The sequence below is a fragment of the Petaurus breviceps genome, unplaced genomic scaffold, assembly GCF_028583685.1.
Source record: "Petaurus breviceps papuanus isolate PSGF00001 unplaced genomic scaffold, PetGlider_PUasm1.0 90723, whole genome shotgun sequence".
Classification (NCBI taxonomy): domain Eukaryota; kingdom Metazoa; phylum Chordata; class Mammalia; order Diprotodontia; family Petauridae; genus Petaurus; species Petaurus breviceps.
Genome location: NW_027187323.1, coordinates 5,790,918 through 5,797,665, shown reverse-complemented (window position 1 = coordinate 5,797,665; position 6,748 = coordinate 5,790,918). Strand labels below are relative to the sequence as shown.

Genomic DNA, 6,748 nt, shown 5'->3' with positions numbered 1-6,748 from the left:
GCAAGACATGAAAGACCATTGATTCATAAGGAGCACAGTTAGGGTCCAGGATATGGTTGGGTCCAAAAGGATAGACAAGAGTGAGGATCCAATCAGCTTTCTTGCAATTATAGTAGGCCACAGCTTATGATGGACGTGCCATAAGTGTAATAAATATCACTTTTTTTGTATATCGTGTTCTACTTTTTTTTAACTCTTTAACTTCCCTATGTATCACTCATTTTCTTTAATTATGTGACCAGTACTTCATTGAAGTTATTTGTAGATGATGAAGCTATCAGTTTTATCAAATCTGTTATTGTTGAAATCTATTAATTAACCAAGAACCTTTCCAGTGTGAGGTCTAGTTAGATTTGATGTGTAATGGTCAAACTTTTCTTGAATATTAGAAGAAAGTGAGGTTTAGTATGGAGCATAAGTTGTTGTTCAGTCATTTTTAGTGGTGTTTCTCTCTTCGTGACCCCATTTGGGGTTTTCTTGGCGTGGTTTGCCTTTGTCATCTCCAATGGAGTGTAAGGGGTACAGAGGTTGACAACTTTCCCTACCCACCATCCAATGTTCTTAAGTACCTTTTTGAGCTTGATGAAAGCTTCAAAGTAATTTGCATGGCCAGACTGCTAGCTGCAAATTTAATAAATTGAAAACATTACAGTAAAGGGATGTGTTTGTTTATTACAAGCCTCAGAAACACCACACTCCAGGCCAGGGTGGATTTTGAAGGAGGCTCTGCATCCTGCACCCTCCAAAGAGGGAATAGAAAAGTAATTCACTGGACTTTCAACGTGGTGGGGACCTGGAAGGATTCATAGCTAGCAGTAACAACAACCACAATAAAACTTACATTTACATACCACTCTAATGTTAACAATATGCTTTACAACAACACCAGAAGTAGATGCTATTATTATTCTCCCTCTTCAGAGGGGAAAATTGTGGAATACAGGGGTTGAGTAACTTGCCCAGGGTCAGATAGCCAGAAAGTATCTGGGATGGGATTGGAACTTCCATCTTCCTGACTCAAGGTCTAGCAATCGACAGCTACACCTCCTGACTGCAAAGGTCAGTCTTCTTGGCAGTCGTTTGAATAGCCTTTTTGTGTGATGGTGAAGTACTCTGGAAAGAAAATGTGCTGATTAGCCTCAAGGCATGTTGGCAAAGTTGGCCTCATGCCTCAAACACAACAACACTTCCCCAAAGAAGAAAAAGAAGCTCTAACTGCTTTAGTAAATGACAGTAATATCTTAAGGGAGAAGCAGGGAAGGGGAGCTTTGGAGGCCAAAGGCAGTGACCTGGGTCAAAGTAATAGTGAATGAGGACTGCAAAGGTGAAGTAAAGCCCTAAGGGCAAGGGAGCTGTGGGAACAGAAGAGGAAAGCTGCAAACCAGAGAGCCAGAAGGAGACATGGCTGATTACTAGAGACAGAGCCATGAGAACTCGGGCCACAGAGGTATTTCACGCATTGTGCAATTCTTCCTCACCCAAGAATCTGTGTTTCTTGAGTAGTCATTCCCTATTGCCCTGGTTAGGGGAGAGAGACAGAGACAGAGACAGACAGACAGAGAGACAGAGACAGAGAGAGACAGAGACAGAAACAGAGACAGAGACAGAAACAGAGACAGAGACAGAAAGACAGAGAGACAGAGACAAAGAGACAGAGAGAGACAGAGACAGAAAGACAGAGGGACAGAGAGAGACAGAGAGACAGAAAGAGAAAGAGACAGAGACAAAGAGACAGAGAGAGACTGAGACAGAGAGGCAGAGACAGAAAGACAGAGGGACAGAGAGAGACACAGAGACAGAAAGAGAGACAGAGACACAGAGAAAGACAGAAAGAGACAAAGAGAACTTTCATTCATGGTGGCTTGAGAGGTACAAAAGATTAGGTTTGAGCTTCTCTTGTTCACTTTGTGCTTTTGCTCTAATAAAACAGCAGGTTGCTTTCTCTCTCTCCCTCTGGCCTCTTCTGGTCGGTGGAGTGCCTGTTAGCACAGGCTGCGGTGTAAAGATGGCTAAGTCCAAGAACCATACCACCCACAACCAATCATGAAAATGGCACAGAAAAGGCATCAAGAAACCTAGGTCACAGAGATATGGGTCTCTGAAAGAGGCTGACTCCAAGCTTCTAAGAAATATGCCCTTTGCCAAGAATCACAAGAATGGGCTGAAGAAAGATGCAGGCCAACAATGCCAAAGCCATCAAGACCCGAGCAGAGGCCATCAAGGCCCTGAGTACCGAGGCCTCCAAAGTCAAGCTCCTCAGGCCCAAGATCCCCAAGGCCAGTGCCCGGCGTGCTGGCCACAAGATGGCTACCAAGCGTCCAGGCCCTAGGATAGGCATCAAACATGCAGGCTCTGAGATCACAAAGCCTGACTCTAAGGTTGTCAGAACCACTAACCCCAAGTCTACCGAGACCATTGACCCCGAGGCTGCCAAGTCCACTGACCCCAAGGCTGCCAAGCCCACTGACCCCAAGGTCACCAAGTCTCCCACCAAGGTCAGTAAGTATGATCCCAAGACTACCAAATCTGGCCCCAAGGCCACCAAACCTGATGCTAAAGCCACCAAGTCTGACCCCAAGTTCACCAGATCTGATCCCAAGGCAGCCAAGTCTGATTCTAGGGCTGCTAAGCCTGCTGGGTCCAAACTCAAAGATGCTGTCGCTAAAGCTACTAGTCCCAAGGTTTCAGGACAGAAGGACTTGTTTAAAGCTAAAATCACCCTTTTTTCCCAGCCAGGGTATGATTATTCACTATTTTGTAAATAAAAGAAATAATGAGTCATTTTAAAACAAAACAAAACAAAAAACCAACAGACCACTGTTTCTACCTAGTCTGTTGTTAGAAAATGCCTTTGCTGAATAGGAACTTGAACAAAATATTTTGGTTTTGCTCAGTCATTTTTTACTAGTGTCCAACTCTTTCCCATTTGGGGTTTTCTTGGTAAAGTGGTTTGCCATTTCCTTTTCCGGTTCATTTTACAGATGAGAAAACTGAGGCAAAGAGGTTTAAGTGATTAGTCCAGGGTCACACAGCTAGGGCAGCTAAGTGGTACAGCGGACAGAGTAGTAGGCTTGGAGACAGGAAGTCCAAAAACCACCTCAGAGGTTTAGGAGCTGTGTGCCTCTGAGCATGTCACTTAGCCTCTCTGTACCTGAGTTCCTCATCTATAAAAAGGGGACACACTGGAGAAGGAATATCAAAATCACTCTAGTAACTTTGGAAAAAACACACAACAACAAAGTCTACCGTGTTTCCCTGATAATAGACCTATCCCGAAAATAAGCCCTCCCCTTACTGTGTAAGATTCCTCTAAAATAAGCCCTAGCCCTCCCCCAAAAATAAGCCCTATTGAGATTGCTACTGTAGTGAAGGTGATCCCCTGCGCTACACACTACATTACGGTACCTTCTGTATGCACCATCTCCCCCTCCCCCCCCCCCCACCCCGTGAAACACACGCCACGCTCCGAGCTGCATCCAATAAAAGCTGCAGCAGTGATAGCGTCATCCTGTTCTTCCCCAGTGATTTGCTTATTGAATAAAGTTACATTTTTTTGTTCACATTTACCCGTTTATTAAAATTGCTGTCAATGTTCATTAAAATAAGCCCTCCCCTGAAAATAAGCCCTCTGGTGTTTTTCTGTCCAAAAAAATAATAAGACAGTGTCTTATTATCGGGGAAACACGGTAACAAGCAACAACAACAGACTTTCCATACAATCACATAAAGTTGGATAAGTCTGAACAATAGTCTGCTCTCCTCACCACTTGTTGCCAGAGCTAAATATTTGTCCCAGTGTTAAACAGTAGAAGCAGTGTGATGCCAGAGTAGAATGGATACTCTGTTACTCCTAAACAAACAATGGATTCTGGTGATAGGGTTTAAATGTCCTGAGTGATTCTGTTGTTTGTGTTACTCAATCATTTAGCCCTATCTGACTCTCAGTCACTCTATGAACTTTGTCCATGGGATTTTCTTAGCAAAGATGCTAGAGTGATTGACCCTTTCCTGCTCTAATGGGTCCCCATTTTACAGATGAAGGACTGAAGCAGAGGTTAAGTGACTTGCCCAGGGTCACACAGCTAGTAAGTATCTGAAGCCAAATTTGAACTCATAACTTCCCAATTCTAAGCCCATTGCTCTATCCACTGCAACACCTAACTGTACCATCCTAAGTGATGCCTTGATGGGAACTCACTTTCAGAGCCAGTCAGCTCCTCAAAGTTTCCGTTTCTAAGCTTATCTGTAAAGTGAGAGTAACCTTGTTTGTACATGCCACATATCATAATCTTTGGAGGAGGAGATGATGCATTTATAAATGTTTTAATCATTAAATACTTTAATAAAGTACAACATTGCTATTATAGATGCTTATTATTAATAATTTGAAGGTGGAGGGTGCAGCAAACCTCAGTTTGCAGGATCAGAGTATCAAAAACGGAATGGACCAAGCACGATTAGTGCAAAGAGCGGAATCAAGGGACTAGGTTCGTACAACTGACTTTGCTACTCACTACCTGCATGACCTTAGGAAAATCACTCTTCCCAGGAGTCTCCATTTCTTTTCTGATAAAAAGAGAGTGTCAAACTAGATCAGGGGTGGGGAACCTGCAGCCTCAAGGTCATACGTGTCCCTCTATGTCCTGAAGTACAGCCCTTTGTCGGAATCCAATGTGGCCACAAGGCTCCAGGTTTCCCATCCCTGGACTAGATGTTTCCTAAGGTTCAACATGAACTGTTTGACTTTTTTTTTTCTTTAGATTGTTCAGAGTTTACATGTAAGTAATTTACTTGGTATAATAATACTAGTGTAATTCTGGAAACTTGTGACCAAAAAATATATCCAGTTATGAAATAGTATCCTCATGGATTTAGTCAAATCATGGTGAAATTGAAACAGATGGTGCTTCTTCTGCAGAAAAAAGTTACTTATTGCCTGCAAAGTGTGTGTGTGTGTGTGTATGTGTGAGCAAGGAGTGGAAATATGGGGAGAGGGAGAGCAGAATGGGGGTTCTGTAAAGAAATGATCACAAAGAATGGCATTGTGTCATTTTGTATATAATTAAGAAATAGGATATTATTGGTTAGTCATAGAAATCCTAATCATAGTAATGATAATTGGGGCAGGGAATGAGTTTATTAGACAAGAACTCAAATAAGTATGAAAGGTCTATAAATATTGCTTACAATATAGATGTTTTCATATAATTAGCAATATTAGAATAATTTGAATTTTTGATAGCAATCTTTATTGCAATCCCAGGGGAAAACAAACAAGCAAACAAAACTTCCTGAATTGAAATAGTAAGATAAAAATCTTAACATACCTCTTAAAAGAAAGAAAACAATAGAAAACTTATTCCCTATCCTCAAACCCTAACTTAATTGATAAACTTGCCTTGTAAATTTCACTTAAAAATCAAATAGCATTAACAACAGAAAACATCCCTTGGATGTGGTTAAAAAATGGGTGAGTCTTCTTGTACTCCTCACCTCACAGTGACCAAATTAAATCCAATGAAGAAAGTAGCAATGAAACAGCTTAATTTTCTTTTCATGTAAACAGAAGTTGACTGAGTTGGCCAGGCAAGTACAGGATGATGGTGATAATACACAGACACCTGGAATACAAACTTGAGACAATTAAAACATATAATTCCACTCCAACTGAAGGAAGTGTAAAGCATAAACTACACGAATAAAGGAAATACCCCCAGACATTTTGAATGTTTTTTACTTCCTGTCAATAGCTGCAGTAGCTAAACGTAGCACAAGTACCAAGCAGAATTTATCTTCCTTCCTTCCTCCCTCCCTTCCTTCCTTCCTTTGTTCCTTTGTTCCTTTTTCTTTCTCTGTCTCTGTCTCTCTTCTCTCTTTCTCTGTCTCTCTCTGTCTCTATCTCTCTCTGTCTCTGTCTCTCTCTCTGTCTCTCTGTCTGTCTCTGTCTGTCTCTCTCCGTCTTTGTCTCTCTCTGTCTCTCTGTCTCTCTCTCTGTCTCTGTCTGTCTCTGTCTCTGTCTGTCTCTGTCTCTCTGTCTCTCTCTCTCTCTCTCTCTGTCTCTCTCTCTCTCTCTCTGTCTGTGTGTGTGTGTGTGTCTCTCTCCCCTTCCTTCTTTCCTTCCCTTTTTTTAATAACAACAACAACAAAAAAGAAATGAGGGGGCGATGAGGGGAGGGGAGAAAAATCCTTTATAATCTTTCCATGCAGATCTTGCCCTTTCTGGCAACTTAAAAGCCTCTGACACTTTTTACTAATGTCCATTCTTGGGTGATGTTGCAAGGGTACATTTTGAATCTTTGGATTTCAAGTCTGATATTTTATCCTAGTTTTTCGATGTGTCAAATGAAGTATGGAAGAACTGCTAACCCCATTACTAACCACATCAAGAAAAGGGGAAATTAATTAGCAGACTGTCTTCCAAAATATATCAGCTACTGAGATGTCATGGAGAAATGGTGTGGACAGTTTAGAAAGAATTTAAATGTTATTGTCTATTAAGACTGTATTGAAGGAAAACAGGTAGATCCAGGGAACCTTTGGCTGCAGAATACTATCAGTTATGAAATAGCATCCCTACTATATTCATAGTTATATTCTGAATTAGGAAAATTCATGGTATATCTCAAAGGGTATTTAACTTGGAGTTCAAATCCAGATAGAATGTAAGCTTTTTGAGGATGGGGATTGTTGACTTCTGTATATTTGCATTCCCCTCTGTAGCTTAATAGACAGATTGTCTTAGTACTGT

The 6,748-nt window shown here is 41.4% G+C and overlaps 1 pseudogene; it reads left to right on the top strand.

The window, feature by feature from the left end:
- Positions 1-2,005: 2,005 nt before the first annotated feature.
- Positions 2,006-2,765, top strand: LOC138145117 (large ribosomal subunit protein eL29 pseudogene; annotated as a pseudogene).
- Positions 2,766-6,748: the final 3,983 nt, after the last annotated feature.